Source organism: Aulonocara sp. 'chitande type north' Nkhata Bay, linkage group LG6, assembly GCF_057382095.1.
Source record: "Aulonocara sp. 'chitande type north' Nkhata Bay isolate Kocher_YH1m ecotype deep benthic linkage group LG6, A_spYH_male_GT1.1, whole genome shotgun sequence".
NCBI lineage: Eukaryota > Metazoa > Chordata > Actinopteri > Cichliformes > Cichlidae > Aulonocara > Aulonocara sp. 'chitande type north' Nkhata Bay.
This window is the reverse complement of record NC_141349.1, coordinates 19509203-19535463: the sequence shown is the minus strand read 5'-3', so window position 1 is coordinate 19535463 and position 26261 is coordinate 19509203. Positions and strand designations below refer to the sequence as shown.

Here is a 26261-nt window from a genome sequence, read left to right as displayed (position 1 = left end):
TTACACTTGTGGCAGCAAACATTTTGATTGGGTCATTCATCCTGGACTTTCTCTGTTTGTGTGTGTGCGCCTGTCCACTCGGAGCCTCACGTTCACTCATCGATGACAAAACTCAGTGCCATTCATACCCAAGTGGAGCAAAGTACAGCATTATCAGGCACAGGAAGTTTAACCCGTGCTTTAGTATGACAGCATGCATTCAAACTCCAAGGGTGCTCATTCACACCAGAATCACTAAGACTAGGACGGATACAGGGTGTTGCTCCGAAACTGACCCCAAAAGCCTGGATCAGATTACCTAAGGTAAGCATAGCAGCAGCAGTTAGGAGGTATTCCACACCTGGTACACCGACAGCTCTTATTTGTAGGTTTGCAGTTAATTAAAAACATTTTCAAAGTATCGTCAAAGTGAAGCGGCATGACTGAAAAGATCAGAATACGACTATGCTTTCTTTCTCTCTCGCCCACTTTCACTCCCAACATGTTGGTTTGTTACGAAGCTTTTATTTTAGTAACTTAGCATGTTGTCCTAAACTCAGTTAAATAATATTTCACTCCGGCTCTTTGGCAGCTCCACACGTAACTTGTGTTTGTGAAGAGAAAAAAAAAGTAAAATAAAAATATTTTATTTATTTACATTTTACTTTTAAGTGAGTAAGCAGTTTACATCAAACATGAGGAATTAGCAAATTAGGATTTCAGCTTATTATTTTAAAACTATGTTTGGATCAGTATCAGCAGATACCAGTATCAGAGGATCCCTTGTCAAGACAACAAGACAACAGGTTTAGATGCATGAGAGCACCTTATGGGAAAAGCCAATAGTAAGTTCAGGTGGATAAGCAACAGTATTTGGGGTAACTGGACAAAAAAAGTTCCATAATAATAATCAGAACACGGGTTAAAGGCTCTCATCTGAGGCTGAATCCTTTCAGTGCAAACAGGTGAGAGCTGCAGGAGCAGGGCCGTCCATTTTTTTAAACTTTTGTGTTTTACTTCTTTATATTTCTTCTTACTGCAGATTCTGAACTTGTTCACATGTTCACACTACAAATAAAATGTGACAGCAAACGCGTTCTAGTGTGAACCCTCAAAGCGGCCCGCATGCGCAAAAGAAGACGTCACACACAACGCGCTCAGCTTAGATCCAGACCAGACAGTACGGTTTGACTGATGGCCCTTAATATAAAGACTTGTTTCTGACTTAACGTTTCCCAATTTTGCTTTAAGGTATAAAGTTATTTTGTTATTTACAAATGGCCTAATAATTATCCTTATTGCTGTTTTAGAGAGGAGCGGTGCTTCAAAGGATAGTTGCAGATTTCTGTCAGAATCTGCAGATTATACAGTACAAATAAAATGTTCACGTTTCTCCAACGTTGTCTTCCCAACAGTTTTACTGGATCGCCAGGAAGCTTTCGCGATGTCTTCTCGAGCGCTTCTCTGGCGCTGATAACTTTCTTGTCTCAGTGACGTAAAAGATGGATTTAATGCGACATGACCATTCAAACAGCAGTCGCTTTCTAAAACATCAGATATGTATCAGATTCAGTACCACATACAAAAGTGACCCAGGTCAGATGTGAAAATATCGAATTTGTGCTGTTCGTACTGTCACACCATGATCGGATATGGGTCGCAAAGTTTAAAAAAGTCAGATTTGATGCGCTTTTGCTTGCAGTGTGAACGTAGCCTAAGAGTCAGGGGCCCACTTGGGTGTACAAAGCCAAAGGAAGGATTGCTTTGTCACTGCATTCAACATTCAATAAACACACAGACACACATAAATGCTGAGTCAAAGAAGTCATGCTCTCTTGCTTTTGTTGAGTCATGGCAGCTGAAATGAATGTTTGTTTTAGAGCTCAAAATAAGCTCTCTGTGAAATTATTAGTGAGAATTGCCCAAGACAGAAAAGGCGATTTTGTAGAGGACAGAGGATTTGTCCAAAAATATTTCACTTCCTTTTACTGCTAAAGCCAGGGGCCGAGGAAAAAGGGATTTTCTTTTCTTTTTTCAAAGATTTATCAAATGTCTTGCAACACCAAATGGAAACGGCCAACCCAACAGAACCTCTGAGCGATATTTGACATGTGAGTTTAAAATGGCACACGAGATCTAGTAGACAAACAACCACCACTGAGATCAAACAGATAAGGAAGCATACCAGCAGAGTGTGAGGAATGCAAACTAAAGCTTTGTTGTTGCTATTTTGGAATAAGATTTTGACCCTATTAACAATGCTCTGGCCTTGTTTTTTCATCCACAGGGTGTCCTTTGTTAGTGGGCCAAGCGCCACACTGAGACGGCATGAAGAGCATCAGACCTTTCCCTCCACCAACAGGATGAGCAAACAAGCAGACCTGCAGAGCTCTTGGATTTTCAATTACAAGCACACAGATATACAAGAATCAGACTGAAACGTTTAACAAAGAACATTCACATCACACACTTGCATAGTGCACTCATGCATGCAGCCCATGTTTCACACACTCTAGTTCAAAAGGCCTGCATTATATAATCACAAACACACCCACACAATCCGAACTGAGGCTTAAACCTATTAAACCTACATCCTTTGAGGTAGGCCCACTTAAATATCACATTTCAAATATCAAAGTACAAAAGCTTGGGTGGTGAAAAAAAAGAAAGGGAAAAAAAAAAACACAAACAAAAAACACAAGGCTCATGTGCCCGTGCTGGTTTGACCGAGATGGTGGGTGTGGAGAAGGAACCTCTCTCTCTCTTCCATATGACAAAGCGATCCTGGGTCAGGTTACCCTGCAGGGAACAGAAGGACCAAGAGCTTGGGTTACAGCGAGGCCAGGCCCGCCCAGGGAGAGAGTGTTGACAACTGAGTAAGTCGTATACACTCAAGACACGGGCAAGTGAAACCTGCTCCACAAAACTGCTTCACAGCCACAGAGCAAAGTTCTTTTTAAAAATATACACCATCCATCCATCCATCTTCTTCCGTGTATTCAGGACCGGGTCGTGGGGGCAGCAGCCTAAGCAGAGAAGCCCAGACCTCCCTCTCCCCAGCCACCTCCTCCAGCTTGTCCAGGGGAACACCAGGGCGTTCCCAGGCCAGCCGAGAGATATCATTTCTCCAGCGTGTCCTGGGTCTGCCCTGGGGCCTCCTCCCGGTGAAGATATACACAGGACTGATCATTTACGTCATGAAAAAAAAATTATAATAATAACAAGAGACAAATATGTCACACAAGCAGACAACATCTGCAATTCCTGCACAATGACGACTCAAACTGAATACACAACAGCATGAGATGTTGTTGATTAACAAAAATGTGCCTTCTGTTTGAAAAACACACTTGAAGTCATTCATTATAATAAATGATAATACATATGTTAAAGCACCTGTCCAGAGAATAAAAGTACTGAAAATGTAATAATGAGTTATTATATCAGTTAAAATATTGATGATTCAGTCCTGGGACAGATTGTTAAAATATAATAATTTCAAACTATGTATTTACAGTGTAACAACAGATGCAAACAAAAGCCAGTTTTAAACCTACATGCAATACTGTGTTATGGGCCAGCCACAGTTAAAAGCAGTAGTCAGTGTTGCCATGAATCCGTGCGCAGTGTTTCTGCACTGCCACATTAGCATGGTCACAGACTGAAGTGGTTCTAGGAGGACAAGCTGTGTGGTAGCTAGAGCATCTCTCCTCCATCTGTGGGATTTCACACAGTTTTTCTTATGCACAATTATACACACTCGCACTGTTTTTTTTTTAACCAAAGATCTGCATTGCCCAGCCAGCCCTAGGCATATGAATAAAAATTAACACCTACATAGTTAATAACGCACAAATGAAAACACCACCCAGGGTCTTAGCATCCCTGACGGCCAGCTCCTCACACAGCTCCTAAATCGCACCTCATGTCACTGGCATGGATGCATAATCATGTTTATGCACACAAGACAACATGAAAGAAGTAGAAATCAAATCAGTGCAACGAACTGTGGAATATATTGGCAGGAACTGCAACAAAGAAGTTAAAAACCATGCAGTGGTCCGTAATCACATTTCTCATTTACCTCCTACCAGACTGAAACGATTTAAGATTTAAGTGTGTTAAAAAGTGTTCCTTTTTTAAAAGTGCATGGGGAGCGACAGTGTAGTCAGGCACTAGCCGTGAGTTTCCTTTGGATTTACCTTTATATAAATTGAATAGAACAATGCTACAAGTAATCATCTTGACTTTCATTCTTTCAAATGCATGGTGCAGTTTTTGTTTGTTTTTTAACTTTTGGTGATGCAGAGATTTAACTGGGCCTTTTTTTGATAAATTAAAAGTCTTTTAAGCCCCAAAGTAATTGAGAAAGGATGGGTTATGTTACCTCCAATAAAATATGAGATGAAAAAGAAAACAAAATATATAAAAATTCTGCACATCCTTGTCGTTAGTGCATGTACAGTACACAGACAAAATGGTCAACACAAGCACAACAACACAAGAGTGCAAGGCCAATTGATTGCTGCCCACTATTACCCACCTCCTGTGGATGCTGATGAAGACTATGATGGGGTCTTTAGTCCTGCTTTGTGGTTTGTATAGTCCATTGTAGCTGCTGCTGTGTTCAATTCATGGCTAAATCCAAGTTGATCTAAGACTGCTTGCAGTGCCTAATGACTACATGGTCTACGCATGTCTATTCCAGCATTCTCTAAATCACTGTCCTAGTCTGAACTGTGAAGTTCACCCACAGAGCCCGCTTCAGCTTGTAGAAGTCTAGTGTTCGTGGCTCCAGGGCTGGGAATGGGACAGCATGGGACGATGCTGGATCCGGATGGGGAGGGCTCCCTTGGTATGGCAGCTGTGCCTGCCAGCCGTGGTTCATCCCTCAACCCGTTTTCTCCAAGTAAGCCTTCTGATAGGATGGGATGGGACACAGGAAGAGACCCTCTATTTGCCCACCCAGGGCCTGGAGCCTACTAGGAGCAGACAGAGGGGGCATTGAGGGGCTCACTAAGATGGTGACACAGGAAGGGAGGGTGGGAAGTTTGAAAAGAGATGCCAACTGAGTGGAGTCACGCTGCCGTCAGAGCCCTCATGACCCAACATCACTGAGAATGACGGAGGCAAGGGTGGGGGAGAGAAGTGGGGAAAGAGCATAAAGTGGGGGGAAATCTGCAAATGTTACAGTCCTATTTAATTCCACAAAGAGAGAAATGGTGAAAGGCAAATTAGCTGTATCTTCTAGCATCAATCACAACAGAGGGTAGGCCTACCCTAGATTTTATTTATTGTGCAGCGCCTACCTAAACACGTAATCTCAAGATGACAGAAAGAGAGCTACGTGATTTACCTAGAGGAAGCTATAATCGGAATTCGTTAGATGGGTCTGTGGAGGGACCAGGACTCCTCCTCTCAACCTGTATCTCCATGCTGGTCTTTTGAGAGCATATATGAAACCAGCCTGCACCTGCAGACCTCTGATGGTGGAGGCTGCAGCCTACGACAAACTGTAGCTTTTGCTTTATTCATCTGTTTTTGTTTTTTCAGAAATGTCAGTCTTTTATTTTGTAGTATGTTAACCCAACACAGGCAGTTTGAGCTTGTTGATGTGGAAAGTGAAACAACTTGAAGGAGTCTGGAAACATTCCCACTGCACTGGAAGCCAATTAGACAAACTATGCCTTTTAGGCATTGATTGGTATCAATACTGACACTATCCCCTGTTTCAGCTTGTTGGCATTTGCTTGTGTAACATTTCAGTATCTTACTTCTATGCCAACACATGAAATAAGCTAGTTGGGGAAAGTATTGCTAGTTACCAAGTTATGCCAAAGTCCATAACAGAGGAAGAAATGACTGAACCAAAATGATACCACAGTGTGTTGATTAAAGACTAAGCTCCCAAATGCAGTATGATTTAAATAAATACACACTTCTGAGCTATGTGCTTTTCCATGCTGCTGCTGCCAAACTTGACTAAATGCTGAAATAGTACTCAGAGTACAAGAATTTGATGTAATTTATTACTCTGAATTTGTGAAACTGGCTGCTAGTGAAGCACCCTGCCAACAACACTCAAGCTCCAGCAACTCCAGCTTTACTACGCTTAAAAGGCTAATTGCGCTTCATGGTTTAGATAGCTTAATGTAGCTTTAAAGGCCTTTAAGTGCCCTAATTGCTAATGCAAATGTACTCTCATCACAGGCTGTTAAGCTGCATACTTAAACTCCTCCATATGCCTAATGGTAAATGACAGAGAGGAAGGCCTATGTGAATCTACAGTTGCACATGGGCAGTCGGGATGTTACATAACGTCGTTTGTTCAGGACACAGTAAGGTGTGCCGTCTCACTAATAAATCTGTTGGACAACATGTGAAGAGTTATTTCTGCTTCAGGGAGAGTTTGTCAGTGTTTAATGTGTGCCGATCAGTGGTAATGCAAGCACAAGTCGTGACTATGCATATTAAATGCAGTGTACCAAAGTCAATTGTCAGGAGGCCAAAAGGACACTTACAATAACTGATTACAACACTATGCTGAAGGGCTGCACCCTCTGACTGAAACAAATAAGCAGTGCTTTTATTACCACTACTTTAGTGAGAGCAGCCAAACGCTCAAATCAGAGGAAAAAAGACCAAAACATACCTTACTACTACTACTGCTGGTGAACTTAATGGTTCCAAAGTTGTGAACCTGAGGGCATGTAAATCTGGATTGCCAGCAGAAAAATAAACTTGAATATATGTGGTGTCAAAAGACAAATAAAATACCAGAAACTGAAAGTACCAGCGCAAAAAGCAATCCAAGTAAAGGTAATGTTAATCCTCAGGATTGGTAACATTACTAAAGTCAAGCAACAGACCAAAGACAAGTTTCAGTCCAAATGACTCATAACGTACCTAAGCCTCAAACTGCTGATTTATTAAAATAAATAAATAAATAAATAAATAAAACAGTGTTGCAAAGACTCAGCGAAACAGCCAAAGACAGAACACAGGGAAAGAGCAGTTAACATTTCATTAACTTGCTGTGAATTAAACAAACTCCTAAAACTACAAATTGAAAGACGTCGACCCCAAACATCAGAAACTTTGGGTCAGAGCATTAGCAGCTCTCCAACTAGTAATATTAAAGTTCAACTGCCAACTAGTCAAAAGAAGAAAAAAAAGAAAAAGTGCTGCATTTGCACACAATCAAAACATCTGCACAGACAGCATGCAAACAAATCCCATTCACTTTCCTGTTTTGAAGGAAAAGGGGGGCTGCTGGAGAATACTCTAGTTTTAAATAAATTATGACTGTGAGAATTCAGGAAATGTGCTGTGCTGAAAAACAGCACAAATGTTAGTAAGCATTAATATGTCATCCTAAGAACAGTTATTATAAGACGCTGCCTTTAAATTTAATCTCTAACACAGTTCGCAGTAAAGTGTCTTCCAGGGTGGCTACTTACTGTGTTTACTTTAGGTCAGACTCAATAGACAAGTGGCGGGGAAAAAAGGTGATGTTAAAAATCATGTGTTTTGCATAAATTCTTGATCCCCCCCAATCTCTGAATCACAGGCAGAGAATGTCAAGTAAAGACTCACAGAGTCACAACGGCGACATTTACAGGAAACACCAGAAATATCCTTTAACCTTAATATCACAATGCAAAGCTGAACCTTTCAGTCCTGGCGTGAGGCTGTTTTGTCATCGTCATGATCCAAACCACATTGGAGAACAAGGGACACGGTAAAATAAACAAGAAAAAAAAAGTGGCACATGCAATCTGAAAGTCAGCTTCCTGGTTGTTCTGTGCACAAACCGTGCCACATTTGTATTCAGCTATATCCTGGTCTTTTTTTTTGGCCCTCTGTCAATTTTAAGCCTCAGCCTCAAACATGTAACCATAGCTGAGCCGTGCTGTGTCAGGATTTCACACATGACCTTTGCTGTAAAAAGAAAACTCAGTACCTCACTAACCTACAGTCAAGTAAACAAGTAAACGTAGTTTCTATCGTTATACCGAACTCCCGTCTTGAGCTATTGAGTCATCACCTGTGCATTTTTCTCTACCTATAGATCTGTGATTAGCTGAACCCTTTGCACTCAGCGTTAGCTTTAGCTTAGCTCTGGGTGCACAGTTTACACCAAGCAGCATGCGACTGGCTGAGCCATCTGTCCCATCTGAGTGGGCTGCGGGTAAATGACCTGCACCCCAGCTGCACTGACTCATCTCGTCTAAGACAGCTTCTCTGTTTGTTCAGAAAAAGAAGAAGAAGAAAAAAACCACAGTGTGAGGTTTAGAGCTGAAGGAGAGACGGGGCACGGGATACGCACGAGGTGAAGCTGAGGGAGAAAGAGAGAAGGTCAAGATTTTGGTGATAATATGAAGAAAAAACAAAACAAAACAAACAAAAAAAAAGTAAATGATTCTCTTTTATCTGCCAAAAATCACCACCAGACTCAATTTTTATGACCACATAGAAAACACATCTCTTATTGGTTATTTCATATAATATAAAAAAAAAAAAATCCTTGTATTAGCCTCACACTCACACGATAAATCTTTCCACAGCAGGAAATTAAATGTACTGCAGTAACCAGTGTGTCTGTATTGATTTGTGTACTTTTCAGAGTTGTCTCATTCTAAGGGTGCCTGGAGGGAGGTGAGGAAAAAAAATTAGATGTATTAGATGCTCTAATCTTACTTGGTGTTCATGAGGAAAATTATACATGAAATTCAATCCTTAGTGCTGTAAAAGAGGATATGTCGATCTAATCAAATTCTAGCTTCAACCCAAACAATTAAAGCCGCTCCTGTGTAAACACTTAAGCATGTCGCGTATCTGAACGAGTATTTCTTCCACTGTTGATATGCATAACTAATATAGAAATTCTTGTGATTAAGTGGAGTCAGAGAAAGGTCACACTACAGCAACCCCAAAACAGTAACACTGTTTCCTCTGTGCTGCCAAATGCTGGCCAGTTTTATTTTAATAGTTATCAATTTTCAAATCGAGTTGGGGGGGGGGGGGGGGGGGGGGGGGGAGAACTGAAGGAGCGAATTTCACAGAGTCCCTGTGACATTTTCAGCTATTTGGGTTAAATGCCTGATTATTATGAAATTGCGATCGCTGACGCAGAAAGGCAAACAAACTACTACAAAACATTTCCATGACACTGCGATCTTACTGAAATGCGGTAAACAAATGCGCAAATTTTTAGAGACCACACTGCTTCCCTGAGTCTCGCTATCACGTCCTTTATACTTTGCTGAACAAAGGCTGTTTTAAGAGAAGAGTGTCAAGAGCGTCAGAGATTTTGGCACTCACGGCCTTGGTGACGAGGTCTGCAAAAGGAGTAGGAGGGGAGGGACAAAAGCTTCTCTATGCTTGGTGCTGCAACTTGTATAAATCAGTCTTTGTTGGTGAGACATGACTGAGATTCTTGCTAAACAGCTATTTTTACATCCCTGAGCACTGCAGAGGGCAGCTAACGTACCAGTAAGAGTGCATGGCCTTTGGCTAAGTGAGGCCGTTCAGCCAACGTCATCTGCCCCTCCGCCTGCTGGAAAGAGAGGGGACCTCCTGGAAAGCTGTGCATGACCGAGGTCCACGGTCAGTGAGCGGTTGCTAATAGCCAGCTAACGTTATGACCAGTGTCGGACTTCCAGGTAAACACTGGTGATTACGCTGGTGAATCATGGTCATGCAAGCTGGAGTATTGTTAGACCAATCTAATGCAATGACCCAAAGTGAACAGCTGGCACAGCAGATGGCCAGTGCAACAGCGAGTCCTCCATAAGCATAAAAACCATACAAAAAAAAGACAATTTCCTACACAAAGAGCAGAAAGAGCTAGTACATAGGTGTTTTCTTCTAATATTACTGACACGCAAAGGCGCCTCTTTAATTCTTTTCAGCCATCAAATAAGTAGCATTGCCAACTTTATCAAGATTTTTGCTTAACATTCATTTCACTCAAACATGACACCTGTTAGCAGATAGCAAAGAGACAGTGGAGAGTAGAAAAGTTAGGATTAGGAAAAGTTTGGATTCTAAAGAAGACTTTCTTTGTGTCTCACGGCTGCTTCACTAAGATTTAAAAAAAACATTCTTAGCTTTAATGTTGAGCTTCTAACAAAGGATCTACCAATACATCTTTGCCTCGGTCTTAATATTTAATCTTAACTGATGAAAAATCTGCTGCCATTTCAGTTAAACCTGACAGAGCACAAGCGCCGAATGACAGGACATTAAGTTTGGACGGAAATTCTGATTAAATCAGCATTCAAGTTGGATCTTGTTGAATTACAGATGATGAGATTTTCTCTAAATGTCTTCTTGAGAAATTGTTTTTAAAGACAGCCCAAAGAAGGATGTAATTAATGTTTTAAAACCAGCTCTTTCTTTGTATTTCATTCTAATTTATACAGACTGCATGCGTAAAAGAAGGCACGAAGAAAGCTCTTCTTCCTTCATGACTTCAATTTCATACATGGATCCATAAAATGAGCAGGGATTGTTAATGCGCATTACAAATAAGCTTTGATGAACTAATGAAAACTCATTTTCCTGCAGCACTGCTATATGAAGGAAAAAGATGATTTTCAGGTATTCCAGTTACGCTGTATGGCAAACCTTCTAGCCCAAATATCATCATCAAGACTGAAGAAAAAAAAAAGATTTTAAAAAATACAGAATTCCAGAGCTTGAAGTACAGATTGTCCATGACGGCTAAAAATAGTGCCCCTACCTTGGAAGCTGCACATCTGTAGTACAAAAGTTTCTTAGCAGTATTCTGCAGTATTTCTTGATGGTGAAGCGTGTGTGGCGCTGTTTTTGTTGTTGTTTGCGCCTTTTGCCTTTATCATGTGGTGCAGTGTGTGTGAGGGTCTGCAGTTTGTAACCTCTCCCTCCTCCAACTTCCTTTTCAGTGTAATCAGGTTGTCCCAGACCTTCATAGTTGCCACTTCTAAATCAGTGGGGGTGGGACCAGGAGAGCTGCAGTAAGCGCTACGCGTACAGAAATATGGAAGTACCACAACGTATTCCACTTGATATTCAAATAAATAAATAAATCTCGGTGTAACTATTTTTACTTTTACAGTTTATCGTTATTCAGCTGCAACACACTGCATATGTTCAGTGTCTGCATGAAACCCTTTAAGTGATAATTAGGACAAAATATCAATAATTATCCAACAGGGACGTCAATATCAACATCGTAAATTTGATTATATACACAAATATTAAGAAAGAAATATGTAAAGTGACTCCATGGTTCGGTGTTTAACGCGTTCACCTTCCATGTGGAAGATTCCCAGCCCAAGACTGGGAGGACACACAAGCCCTGCCTCTGTGGTCACACGGCAGCGCAGTCGCAGTGCCGATTGCAAACCGGGATAAATAGAAAGATTGCCGTCAGGAAGAGCATCCGGTGTAAAATCTGTGCCCAATCAACCCATTGTCACAACCCGTTGGGAAAAAAGGGAGCACTCGAAGGATATCTTTTAGATCTACTTGAATATTTAATTAAAAAATAAAGACACTTGATGGTGACAGTTATGAAAAAAATATTGTAGTAGCTGCAGCTCTTCTGAGCAGCGCACAAAGCACGATTTCCTCCTGAAAAGTTGTTCGACACGGTGCTGCTGGAGAGTTCCATCTACCTGCAATCACCACACTGTGTGCCTTAAAGTCAAAGTATAATGCTGTATTTGAATGTTTATTTATATATATATATATTTTTTTACGTTTCAAAACGTGATTTATAGCCAGTTTTAACGGCACATTTACCCAGACTATCCGCCTGTGTGATGATGGATATTCAGGATCATTTTTTCCTAACCAGGATCTTGCTTAAATAAATATATGAAAATATGTTTTCCAATGATTCATGTTGTTTTTTGGGATAGATTTCACACATAAAGCTCTTCCCCCAGGTTACAGCAGTGAAATATTAATTTCTTAATTTCCATTCCTAATTAAATGTCTATCCGTAACTCATAATTCTACGGACGTTGCAGTCTTTGCATTTTTTTTTCTGCGGCAGAATCTGAAGACTGCATCCTCTTCCCTGGATCTGAGCCTCCCCCCTGCTTCCCGTGGAGACTTTATGATTTGGTTTCCCATCTGCACTCTCAATAAAAAGAGGTCAGAGATGCCACAGTGTGCATAGCTTTCTGTACTCGCCTCCTTCACAAAACCACTACCGCAGTAGAAGACAGACCCCAAATGCTTCTCCCAGTGCTGCCAACATACCTTGTTGGTGACTGGAGGTCAAGAGACAACAAGGGGTGATGTCTCACTCCAATGTGTTTTCTATGTGGAACAGGCTGCGTGTAATTATATTAAGATGAATGATAATTAAAGCAACTTAAAAAAAATAGTAAAAGCATCCTTGGTAGCTAGGCAACAGTAGGAAAATGAATATAGAGTTATTACAAGCATTACCTTACTGTAGATATCAGACGGTGAGAGAGGTTTGCTCATGCTTAGCTGTGGTTTTTGTGCTTTAAAATGACATAGCTCTAAGCAGTGCAACAACAGTGAGAGTGTACATGAGTAGCTTAACAGATTAAGAGTCACCTGTTAAACAACTGTGACTGATCCAAAGGGTTACAGCCAAGTTACGCAGGTTACGCGAAGTGCAACGGCACAGTGCATTAGCGATGTATGCGAGCAATACATTAGATGGATAAAAGCTGTCACTCTCATTAGACTGCACCAGAAACACTAGTTTGTTAAAATAATAACAATTAATATATTTTGTGATGGGATGAGCAGGGACGAGAGCCGGCTGAGATTTTTGGTAAAATTGATCTGAGCATCTGTTTAGCCAGTTTTTCTTTATTTGATTGGACTGATCGCTCTTTGGTAAAGTGGATATGTAATGTTAATTAGCCGTGTGCTGCTGATACTCCTGCTTCCGTAGTCATATGGAGCTAATGTCTGTGAGCGTAAAAGCTGGTTGTAAAGCATGCTAGTCTGACCCAATTTTAATCCGGTGTGAACTGAAAATACACGAGAAGAGTCGAGTTTATGTTTTTCTTTAACTGACAAAAGTTGTTTTAGCCTCACCATATTTTATATATTTTCATTTAAGTGCATTCAGTTAAGCCAACAGCCCGAAACAGGTTGATATTTAATAGTTGGGTTGCGGTCACATGGTTCTGATGACATGCGGAGGCAGCGCGATTTTTGAGTGGAGGGCGGAAGTAAACATGGAGGACACTGTGGAGAGTCAGGAGAGCAGCTATTGTGCAACTTTAGACCCCGTTTCTCGGGAGAGATATAAACAGATAGTTAAAAAATATATCGGACGTGATCCGTATTCTTTGAAAATGTCCGAATACACCACAGAAGTAAAGGATTTGCCTACTATCGAGGCTGTGGATATCACCAACTACTTGGTCCTCCAGACTTCTTACTACACTAGGCAGCAAATGAAAGCTTTCAAGAGTCTGGAGGCGTACAATTTTTTTGTCAGCGGGTGGGTCCACAACCTTGGAACAAAACGTCTCCGTGATGGATACAGTTTGGTGTTTGCAAGGGTGAGTGTTTGTTCTTATATTGCTTTATCTTAAACACGCTAACAGTTAGCGGTAGCGGCTTTAACGTCAACAAACATGCCACATCCTTAGGACTTCGTTAGAGTGACAGTTGTTTGTTTCAAGGTAAACCATTCTCAGCGGTCTAACGAGACACCTCTGAAGACTTGGGTAATTGCAAAGGAGGATGGAGAAGTGATTGCAGCTCATTGCAATTGTATGGCAGGGTTAGTAGCCTGTTCTCCACTGTCACTAGGCTCAAATCCGGGCTCTCAGCCGTCTGTTGCATATCCAAAATCGCCTCTGCACATTGATGCTGTTCTGCCTTAAGCTTCATTCTTTTCTCTCGTTTGAGAACTGATTCCGATCTGGGTTTTCGTTCGTAGCCGAGATTGACCGTCGGAGCCCAGTCCTCTTCGTCATCCAAAGCACTTGGGCAGCCTATAGTCCCAATCAAGTCAATATTAGACTACTAACTTAAAAGCACTAAGTAAACGAGAATTTAACGACAACCTAATGCTAATAAGTTCGTTTGCAAACATAACATTACCTCTGACGAAGTGGTCGCTGCAGACACGGGCATTGGCAGACTCCGCTCCTCCCGACTGTAAACGTAAATTTAAAATCCATTTTTTCCTACGTTTTTCGGTTAGAATTTTCCATTTTTCTCCTCTTCGTTGGGCTATTTTTGGTACCCTAAAATACCGTTTATCAGTTTCTCGGGTCGACCTACTGGAGCATCCGTAAACACAACAGGACATAGGCATTTTGCGTACTGTCTGTCTGTGATTTTGCGCTTATCTTTTTCACTTCCGACCGCCAGTCAAATTTCGCGCTTTACGTCGACGTCACGTCTACGTCAAATGAAACCTAGCTATTTACTTCCAAGAAGCAAGCTGCCATGACAGAAAGGAAGACGCTGGAGAGTGTTTAGCATTTTCACTGGAAAAATGATTAACTAGTGATTGAAGTTATCATGTATTTAACTAGTCATTTTAGGTATTACAATCAGGAGAGATTAAATTGTCCAAATAAATTATATCATAAGAAATGCACAATTCAATGACCTGCAGTGCTGAGAGGCCAAAGACGGGAGAGGAAATTAACAAAGAGAAATAGAAAACAGAGCTAAAGATAGGACCACCCAGGCAAACAAACCGAAGTAACTACAATACCAGCTTATGTGTGTGTCCCACTGAACCTTTAAATGTTCATCTTAGAAACACCCACAAAAAAAAAAAAAAAATCCCAACTGGTTCTTAACTTCTCAATTATGAACCGTTACCACAGCATAGCCATGCTCCCATCTCAGAGTCAACCTCTTCATTTCTCTCTTCTCCAAGAGAAAACAAGAACCATCACATCGTTCCTTTGTATGCAACTACCCCATCTTCCCACACAGGTCAAAAAACACAACAGTGAGAATCCCAAGTCTCAATTCTTTCAGAAGAGCCAAAGTTCAAGACCAACAATTCACAAGAAAACAGACATTTTCACTTTTAATTGACTGCAAATGACTAACCTTGCATTAAAGTTCTCTGTGTTATTTATTTATTTTTAAATCCTGTGTTCATTTTCAGACATTTTTTAATATATTTCAGCAAAGTTTTATGACGAACAGCAGACACAAAACTGGATGGGTATAAAGCAGTAATATTGATGAATTTTGTGCTTGCTCATTCTGTGGCTGCACATAGCTCTGTACAGACAACAATGATATTTTTACTGCAATATGAGCCTATACCACGGACTCATCAGAAAATGTTGCCCGAAATGCAGGGAATCAGAAACGTCATCCGAGTCACGAATGTCGTGCCAAAAAATTCAACATTACTCAACAAAGCCCATTCAAAATTTCCTGTTATTTCTTCATTTGGTGGGGATAGGCCCGAAACATAAAACAATAACCTATCTAAGTAGCATGTCTATTAAAGTCAAAAGATACAGGGCCTATATTAAACAATGTAGATTAATTTTTATTTTTTTTAACTGTGCAGGTCTTGCATAGCTGGTATATTTTAGTTTTTCTAAATGTAAACAACAATGAATGAATGATCTGCAATATTCAAATATCAATATGGAAATTATTAAAGATGTTATCATGCTATATATTTCACATGGTAAGACTAATGGTTGACTAATTTTCATGGCTTTCTGAGATTTATAAAGCTTTATAAGTTGAGCACATGAGATTTCACACTAGAACAGGCTGGAGACATGTAATTATTCTGAAGCCCAATATTTCAATATAAGAATGTCCTTAAGAAACTGTTTTAAAATGCTTAATTACAAATGATAATATCTCATTATTGCACAACCAAATATCAAGTTAATGGGGATCTGTGCAGAAACTTGTGCAGCAGCTACAGCCAGCCTGGGTAGAGGCTGTTAAGACCAAACAAACATGGCGACATGGCAGTTGTTTTATGCAACTGGGCATATATGATGGAGCTACCACTTGTGCATTCCAACTTTGCCAGAAATAAACCGGTGAACAGACATCTGCTGTGTACAGTAAAAACAGAACGTGCGCTCTTCAGCAGTGCGCTGACCCATTAGGAACATCTACTGCAGGATCAAAACATGCCAGTTCGCTTCCTTCCCCATCAACACAATCAGTCATTCCCTCCCTCGATCCACCATCCTTCGGTCACTTTGCTTTCATGTGCAGCTGTGAAATTCTCACCCAGCCAGGCGCCATCTGACCCCAGCCCCAACAATCTACGGTAGCGGTCCAAAGAACACAGACCCCGGTAGTCATACTGCTATCTTTGCAAATAGCGCACACAAAGATGAAAGACCATCTGAAGGGCAAACAGGTGTTCTTCATTTATGGGCTTTCACAGGTGACCTAATAGTAGGATAACACCATGATTCTTCAAACTCTATTACCTCAAAAACTACTACAACTTAAAGCAAAGACCACAACCACCTAGCCATAACTTCAAATACACAGTAGGACAATCTGAAACAACTAAAAGGTGGTAATTTTTTTAAAGTGTGGCGTGACCTTGAACTTCGAGGGTGAAGAAAAAAAAAAAAGATCTACAATTGAAACGGTAATGCTTACCCAGGTTTGCAACAGCAGGCAGTTTGTTCTCTGAAGCTTTGTTGAGGATGTGCCCTAAACCAACTGCGTGACCTTCGTCTCGTGTCCATACAGCCCAGGACCACAGTATCCCTGTTACTTCTTTGGCTTGGATAGGCAGCTGTGCATTTGCTGTCGTTTCTGCACTAACTCTTCCTCGCAGGGCGGAGACAGGAACTCTCAGCCAAGCAATCATCCCATATCATTCATTAGAGTGTGCTCCGACAGCAGGAGGGAAAGACCGAGAGAGAGAAAGTGAGAGGGAGAAGGTGGGGGAGATGAAACAGATGAGAGCGCGAGGAGGAGAAGAACCGATAAGCAGCTCTGAAGAGTAGCTGAGAGAATGGTGGGTCACCCCGGCCTCACTTTCAGACAGGCTCAGACTTAAACCGTACTCACAAGGTAAAGCATTAACTCCAGTGGAGCGGGTTTAAATATTAACACAGTCTCACATCCCAGTATGACTCAAGGAACACAGAAGTGTCAGTAGTTTCCTATAATGTAGGAAACTACATATACATAGATATACTTTTTTTTTTTTCTCATCGTACCTAAACCAAATACCTCTTGCTAGGTTTTCCAGGAAGCACGAGTCTTTGTGAAATAGCAAAAAGGAGAGAAAAAACACACACAAAGCAAAATAACATCCCTTTGTGGAAGTTTCCACTTTGTAAGCGCTTTTTATCTTCCTGGTCATCTGTTCCCAACACACAAGCCGGGCAAAAAGATTTCCTGTTTTGCCTTCTTTTGTCACCGTGGCTGTGTTTGGGGGCTGTTTTGTCGGGTGCTAACTTTAGAACCTCGGCTAAAAATTTACCTGTTACCGCAACAGGTAATGTGTCGGCTTCTCCATTAAAACTACGTGGCCCAAATGATGCAATTTGACAGTGATGACTGTCTTCTTTGGAAGCTAATGACTCACTGAGGGGATTCCTGTGCACGTTGTGCTATAAATGCTATTAACGTCTATGCAGCGGGTAGAGGAAGCAGAGACGGTAACACATCTGCACTGTGAAAACTTTATAAGAGAATTCAAGGATTTGCTCACGTTGCACAGCCAGTGTTACCTGATACCAATGTGTGGGTGAGAGATTGTATTTAGTATACATATAGTATTACTCTAGTTGTTAAACAAAACAACCAAAATGTCCTTGTGTGCAGCCAGAACCAAAGCACAAACAAGGAAAAACATAAGTGTTTAATAACCATTTTAGAGTTAAAGACATGGCAGGTGAATTGTATGGCACCATGGTCATGGATTTTTACTTCCCAATAAACGGTGCTTGCCATTTCAGGTGGCTTTAAAGTGTCTCTAATGCATTCAATACTGCTCTTAAAGACAGTTTCTTCTCACACAAGAGCTGTCACAGCACTCGCTGGAAGTTGCTGCAGTCAATGATGGTCATTTCCTTTTGCATAGGCAAAGCTCACGCTTATGTTTAAAGAATTTCCAACACAACTGTGGCCATTTTGAACACCTGGCCCTGTCTGTGATAAACAAAACAAAAAAAAGAAAATGCCTTGTGTTCATTTGGGAGCACTTTTTTGTGATACTCATTCATAACTTTTCAACAAGGCACTTGAGGTTGTTCATTTACACTCAATTGTTTACATATGGTTTATTTAAAGATTAATTGTGCTGTAACAACACATTTTTGTGTACAAGTGTAGCCATCAGTGATAGTCACAATCATTTGGTCCAAATACACAACCATAAAGTGGGATTTAGGCTACCTAAGAGTCGTCAAAACTTCCACCCACTTCCTGTCTTCTATATTTCCTGCATACTTTGCCTCAAGTACAAATTTCAATTTAAATGTCTGATAAATACTTGACTCTATTTCTGACCTACTGCAGAGGGTTACAAAGCTACCGCTGTTTGTTAAATAAGCAAAGCAGCAAATCTACAATGACACAAAACAGAATCCTGAATGAGAAGCTGGCTGGTTACTAAAGAGCAATTAATATATCTTTACCTGGTTCTGACGAGTCCAAGCTTAGCTCAGATAAAAAAGAAAAAACGGTGCAAGAGAAGCAAGGTAACCAAGCCGCTGACCAGCCACTGTTGTCGAGTGAGTCTGGTCACTTTCCTGCCTACCCTACTGACTTCCCTCCCCTCCTCTCACTCTGTCAAGTCTCCAACACCCTGCTCCAATAACCCCTGACCCACAGGAAGTAGACACAATGGACTGAAAATAACACACCACCTCCCCTGGCAACAACTGCCCACCGCAAACCCCCCACTGCACACCATTTCTACACTGCAGAACACCTACAACAGGCTGGCTCAAGATAGGTGGGTAGAACCAAAAATATCAGCCACTACTCAACAAGCTGTGCCCACACGCCACAAAGTGCACCATCCCACTTTGCATTCCAAGCATGACTACTACTTTTTTTTTTCTTTTTTTTTTTATTCACTCCTGCAGTACAAAGAGAGACATCAATGATATTATATATTAATATCGTGGATATTCTGGTATATTTATACATCAAGTCTTCAGTTTCACACTACAGCAGGTTGTGCTGCAGACTCATGATGATCCCACTGCACCCCCACTGCACAGTGAGATGAATGACCTCTCCACAGTCAGGACTAAAAAGTAGTGGTGTGCGGATCGATACTGAAATATCGATTCTTCCGATACCAGCAATTTATGTTCTAGAATCGATTCTCATATTATAATATCGATATTTTAGTACTCTGGGGTAAATTTGTAGTTTTTCCATTAAAATGAACGCAGTGGAAAGAAACTATATCATTCAGATCGTCTAATTTGGAAGGAACTACTTTCTCTTATGCCTTTCATAGTCATATGCGAAATACGGCTGTATAAATGTGTTGCAGCCCATGGCGTGCACACTCACAACAATGGCTGAGCGCAAACAGAGTCATGTGTGGACGCGTTTTACCTCCACAAACAGCCCAGACGCAGTTTGTGATATATGTGGCAAGACAGTGAGGTGTTGTGGCAACACCACTGACCTCGTCAAACACCTCGGAGTAAATCACATCACAGAATATGATGAGCTTATGTTGAGGTGAACTGAAGAGGAGGAGAGGGAAAGGTGCTGCTAGAGCGAGACAGACGTCTCTCGCAGAGTCCTTTAGTGCTGCACGCAGGCAACATGCTCAAATAGCGCACAACGTCAGTTTTTTTTTTATTTCTATATGATTATTCTGCATTATTAAGCAATAAAAACAAGTTGTCTGATGTCCTCTAATCATTATGAAGCAATATGGTTATGTTATTATTACAATTACATAATACAATTATATATTGTATTATGTAATGCAATGAAACATTAAGTTTTTGTACAGAGTATCGGTATCGGATCAGTATCACCGATACCACCCTGAATTTTACTTGGTATCGGATCGGAAAGGAAATCAGTGGTATCGCACATCACTACTAAAAAGCATCTGTGAGTGCCTGTGTGGGTGTATGTGTGTAAATGTTAGGCTTATTTGTTATGTTAATAATGCTTGCCCTCAAATGAAGTATACACCAATGAACCCCCGGCAAGATATCTATAAAAAATAAAGATATTTATATTACTATTTAAAAAATGGCATAAAAAAAGAAAAGCTGGGTAACAGACACTGTGTTACTCCACTGCATGTGTGCATCTAACCCAGTTCTTATCCATGTAGCAGTCTAATCCAATCAGTCCAATGAAAATTATTCCAAATCAGATTTAGTGGCCAGTGAGAGGTTGCCTTAGACGTGATCTAATTAGTCGCTCCCTTGGAAGAGTCTGTCCACTAGGAAATGGCTTGAGATGCCGAACGCAGAGATAAGGAAATGGAGTCTGATATGTAATTCTGTGTGGCTAGTGGTGTTGCTTTCAAAAAAGTGGTGCCAGGTTACAGAAGAAGGAAAAACATTTTTTTAAAAAAGCTCGGTGTTATAAAGATCAGAGTTACAAGTTAATGACTCTGCTGCAAAAGATAATTCACTAAGCTGCCTTTCACAGATCTGAAGCGCACCTTGTTGATTCTTATTTTCATTAACGTGTTTGGTGTCCTGTTCTTAGAGCTGATGAGCATGCCCGGGCTTGTTTCTCAGCCAAGGTAAAGACACACCTCCTTTATTCACCAGTCCCCTGAAACTGGTACACACCTCTGCTCTCTGTTGTCACATTCAGATGATACTACTTTACTTTCAGCTGAAAGCAAATTTGTATGTTGTAAACACATACCTGAGAGGTTGTGTGCTGCATCAGTGGCTGTGTGCTTCCCACACACTGGTTCGCCTTTACCAAAGAATGTGTGGAATTTCTTGTACACACTACAAGCGGCAAAGACAACAATGCCAACAATTTTTCAAACTAAATTATTACACAAAACATTGTGGCTTTTTTTTTTTTTTAAGCGTTTACATGTTTGCTGACTTATTCTCACTTATGGGACACTTATCTACAAATTAAACCTTTTATACAAAAGGTTTAACTTCCTAAAACGTATAGTCTATATATAAAGATCTTGCTCTGTAATGTGGAACGGGGGAAAAAAAAATCCATGCAATTGTGCATTTCAAGGTTTTATGGCCATCTAATGCATGCTGTAGCGAGAAAGCCAGAGTTTGATCCACCACTTAAACCGCAATTATGCATTAACTCCTTTGTAAGAGCTGTCTCCATTAAAAACAAAGTGGTGTCCCATACCCTTTAATAAACAATTTACCATTCACCTCAATAGTCCTGACCACAGACTGCCTCTTTTTTTATATGAAAAAATATAAAAAAATTGCAGGACAATGAGGATTTATTCATAAGCTATAACATTTTTGCTGCTTCTGATGATGGTTACAAAAAGATGCCCAATTTATCAGGAGACTATCCTAGCTGTCACTCAGACAAGAGGCAGGATCCACCCTGTTAGTCCTGTGTTAGACTTGGCTGTGTTAGACGCAAAAGGGTAGACAACCATTCCAATTCACATCTACACCTCGAGACAACTTAGAATCAGCAGTTAACCTAACAAACATGTCTTTGGACTGTGGGAATCCAAAGCACAGACAGAACGTGGAAGCTCCACGCAAAAACGCACTTTTTTGCTGTGAGGCGACAGGATGACCCTCCTACAAATTCATATGTTTAATGCAACTCTATAAGATTACACAGTATTTAAAAAGTACAATCAGAGTAAGCTACACTTTAAGATATACTAGTGACAATCATGGTCACATCGCATGTGAAGGAAGAATAATCAGGGGAGTGTATTGGATGCATAAGCAGAACTGATAGCCGCCTATTACCGGCTCCACAACCTTCACTTCAGGGACGAGGAGAATAAAAAACAGCACATAGAAAATGCAGTCATCCTAACAATTATGAACACATCTCCGAAGTGTAATTAAAAGTGCATGAAAAGATTGACTCCAGAGCTGGCAAGGTCACAAATCTGACCGACTGGACTATAAAAATCAGAACAACGATGCTGCATATTTTGATCCTCGGGGAACATGACTGTTTACAGCTTATGGTGAAGATTCTCCAACAAGGCCTGACTCCACGAGATCAAGATTCATGAGACTGACAAGAACGTGGTCATAGATCGAGGAAAACTTGTGTCTGAGAGCGGATATAAGGATGTCCAGCTGAGTAAAGTGACTGAAGTGCCATTTTCATTTATTCCCATTTATTTATCTCAACTGTTTGCCGACAGCTGTCAACAGTTTCTGATTAGTAAGACTAACTTATGAAGTATCCTGAGACATTCCCACTTCCACAATATAGCTAAGATTTCACAGAAATTCCAAATTTTCCGTGTTGTAAAATATTTATTCATGTAAAGATAATTCTAATTTAGACCAGTGATCTCAAGCATTTTTTTTTTTTTGGGGGGGGGGGGGGGGTAAAACTTGAATTTTAATGACACAGTGGTTCATCTGATTCATCACAATCATCACCATTCACAGGTTACTGAATTGTGTGAAGTACATAAAGAAAATTAAGTTGTCAGAACTAGAGATGGCACGATACCACTTTTTTATGTCCGATACCGATATCATAAATTTGGATATCTGCCGATACCGATATGAATCCGATATAGTGTGTTTTAATCAACAAAACTGTTTTTTTAAATATCTTGCTGCATTTTGTATAAGTTCATACTCAAGTTTAAAACAACAACTACACTAAAGCTATTCTGTTATACCTGTATGCAAAAAAAATATTTCATAGTTCAGCAATACTGATCAATCTAATAAACTTAAACCTACACCATCCTCCCTATTCTGGTATTTTAAAGGGTACTTAGCATAAATATTAAGCAACCTAACTAATAGGGTTCCAACTCCCAGCAACAACAAAAATAAAAAAATAAAAAAATAGGGAACCACCCCTCACGCTCCACCTCATGATGCTTAAATAGATTCAACATCTTTCTTCAACAAAATTGCAGACTGCACAGATGGTACCTTCCCAAAGGAAAAAGTACTATAGCTTACTAGGGTATATATATTAGACTTAATAGTCACTATATACAGTAATTGACTTCTATTCATTTTACATCAAATTAAAACTTTGGGTGTAAGATTTGGATAATTATTTATTAAAAGCGAGACATTTTAAATGAGAATAAGAAAGAAAAGTATGTCTTTGTGCCCCCTTTTCCCTGTTAATGCCCTATCGGCCCCCCTGGCTAAACTTTGCTAGATCCGCCCCTGCACAGTTACCAGCGTCAGCTACAGTACGTAGAAAAAGATCCTGGTGTAGAAAGTAATATTAAATACATTCTAACAACAGCTGATCAAGCTTAAACGTGCTGCTGTTGTTCAGCCGCTGGTTTCCTCTTTCTGGTGCAAAGTGGGCCAAAAACAAACAAGAGAGACGGACTCGCGACAGAAAAGCCGATCAGCTGATCATTAAGCAGTTTCATGATTGAAGTAGCAGCAAGAAGAGGCAGTCGCTCGTTAAGCTTAACGTGGGAATGCTTTACAAACATTCAGAGATGGACTTACACACTTGCTTTACTTCTCTCGGGATAACTTTGTCGGAGATGAAATGCCGGGTTGCTAGCAAAGCTCCACATGCTATCCAGACCACCGATAGGTCCCGCATGCCACAGCCGCTCTATCACGTGATGCATACTGCTCCGACGTGCTAACGTTCTGAGGTGAGTTACGGCGTGTTGCAAGTTTTGTGAGGTTATTTCGTGATATTTAATGGATCGGATTACATTTTTTAATTTTCTCCAATATCCGATCCAGTAATTTAGGTCAGTATCGGACCGATACCGATACGTAATATCGGATCGGTCCATCTCTAGTCAGAACTGGTTGGCTCTATTGTACAAAGTAATGAGAATTAAATTGAAGGAGGCTCACGCGTTTACAACACAGAAGGAGTCCAAACATGGATGAAATAATTGCCAAAAAAAAAAAAAAAAAAAAAAGAGTCGCCAATTCTGGATTTCTTTGGCTTTAAACTGGATGAAAGAGGTAAACCTAAGGATGTAACCAAAGCGGTGTGGTGCCTGTGCAGACCTATAGTGCGAGCAAAGGAGTCAAACACAACTAACTTGCATGAGCATTTGATCACAGATAAAAGAGGCTGCTGTTAAAACAGTGCTATTATTTTTTTTATGTTGACTGCTTCTATTAGCTCCATCATTATTAGCAAGCGTACTCATGGGCAAATAAACAAATAAATCGCCCTTGTAAAAACAATCCCTAATAGTCAGGACAAAATAATCTTGTTTTACTAAAATCTCCAATGCTCCAAGAGGAGTAGTGATTTTGTGACTTGTGGTCAGACGGACAGATGCCTCTACATTGCATAAGCTCATCAGCTCATCCAGCTGAATGAGCTGAAGCTTCAGTCACACAAACCTAGAGACAGGGTGCCGACCACCTGGTAACGACCAGTTGTTGGGGGAAAAAACGTGTATTCCCTGACCAGTTGGCGATCACTCAAGGCTATCACTGTCACTAGGTGAAACTGGACACAATTTTTTGGGTTTTTTTTTTTTTTTAAACAACAACAACAACAACAACAACAACAAAAAAACACAGGTAGAAACAGAGGCTTCAGCCTTACTGCTTGTTACCTGATAAGGTTCAGTGGCTAGCTTAGCGTTAGCATGCTGTCTGTGCAGGTACTTGCAAAGAGCTGAAGTTGTGTTACCAGCACGATGCAGCCATTTCTGTCCTGGATGCAGTTTGCACTTTACCATCACGCTCTTGTCCTTTTGTGCAATGCAAATAAAAATTATGTCCGTATCCACACTGTAAACGTGCCTACTAATTTCCTCCTCCAACAACTGAAATCAGCTGATTGTAGCGCAAGTACAAGAACTGATAAGCGGGACAGACAGGCAAGCAGACAAACAATTCCAAGGAATTCAACTAAGAACCGGTTATTTTAGAGAACCTGTTCTTATCCTTAGCTGCACCACCGTACAATTGCTTTGGTTGTGCGTTTGCATGGAAGACACCAACTTGTGTGCAAACAGTCACTAACCAACCACTAAGCCACACTGAAACTTGAGACACAAACTGGAAACAGAACGTTTGCCTTCAAAGTAAAAGTTGTACCTTAATATTAAAACCAACATCTTTCAAAAGACGCAGCTTTTTCTTTGAGAGCAAATGGTCTCCTTTTTAAGTATGCGTCCCACTATTCACAGTTTGACGATGGTTTAGTGAGTAGCTGTCGAGTGTCCACAGTCTTCCACGCAAACTACAGGGTGATCATAGCATCAGCTGCAGATTAAAGTAATTGCACGGAGGTTTTCAGTGCAGCGCCCTAAATCTCAAACAATTGCACTCATTGACAGCAAGCAACCTCAAGCAGTCACTTGCCAGCTATTTGGGGAATACACAGGGGGATGTCACTGACTAGTCTCTAGGACTGTGAGACTCATGGTTTTGGTAGTTTATTTCAATCTCCAGCAACCACTCACAACCAGTGGGGAAATACTAATTACTTCTTAGAGAAGAAAAAAGTTCTTAATGCAAAATTGTAGTCTTTCTTAAATAGTCCAACTGGGCAACTGTGGCTCAGGTGGTAGAGTGGGGTCATTTGATAAGTGTAAGGTTGGTGGATCGATCCCCGACTCCTCCAGTCCACATGCAGAAGTATCATTGGGAAAGGCTAAACCCATAGTTGTCCCTAATGCATTTTTATAAACTAATTGTAAAATAAAAAAATAAAGCCTGTATACAAACAATGCAAAGTCAAAAATTCAAGATACATGTATCACCTACATATGCCATTGTGAAATTCAAAATGAAAATGGAGGCGCATTTGAAATGCATTCACCAAATCATTAAAAGACATCTTCACTATTACTTTAATATCCTTCTCACTTTCTTGTAATTCATACTATTGCTTCTCTGCCATGGTAAACGACCATCAACATTGGCTTGTGGTAGAAAGGGCAAAATCCAGGTTAGCAATCAATGCCTATTACCGACTGAGCAAGAAAACAGCTCAGGACATGAGAAAGACAGACTGTGCATCTATTGCACTTTAGGCCAGGTTTTTGTTATTATTTTAAACATTATCAGAGCTTTTCAAACTAATTTCTTTCCCACTCTGCACGCCGACACACCACAGAAATGTTCTTCACAATCATGCCTGAAAATGACAAAATAACCTCCAATCATTTTCATGATTGCCAAATAAATTGATGAATTGTT

The 26261-nt window shown here is 40.5% G+C and overlaps 1 protein-coding gene across 11 annotated transcripts in view; it reads right to left on the bottom strand.

The window, feature by feature from the left end:
• The window catches only part of gab1 (GRB2-associated binding protein 1), a 58877-nt gene that overhangs the window by 19528 nt on the left and 13088 nt on the right, over positions 1-26261 (bottom strand). Inside the window, exon 1 of one of the 11 annotated variants that reach the window (XM_086295437.1) lies at positions 18588-18748. The exons of 9 other annotated variants lie outside the window; for them this stretch is intronic. The gene's annotated coding sequence lies outside the window, so the exon portion shown is untranslated. Of the gene's footprint in view, positions 1-16593; positions 16882-18587; positions 18749-26261 lie in introns of those variants that run through there. One more of the 11 variants, XM_086295436.1, reaches the window with a different exon arrangement.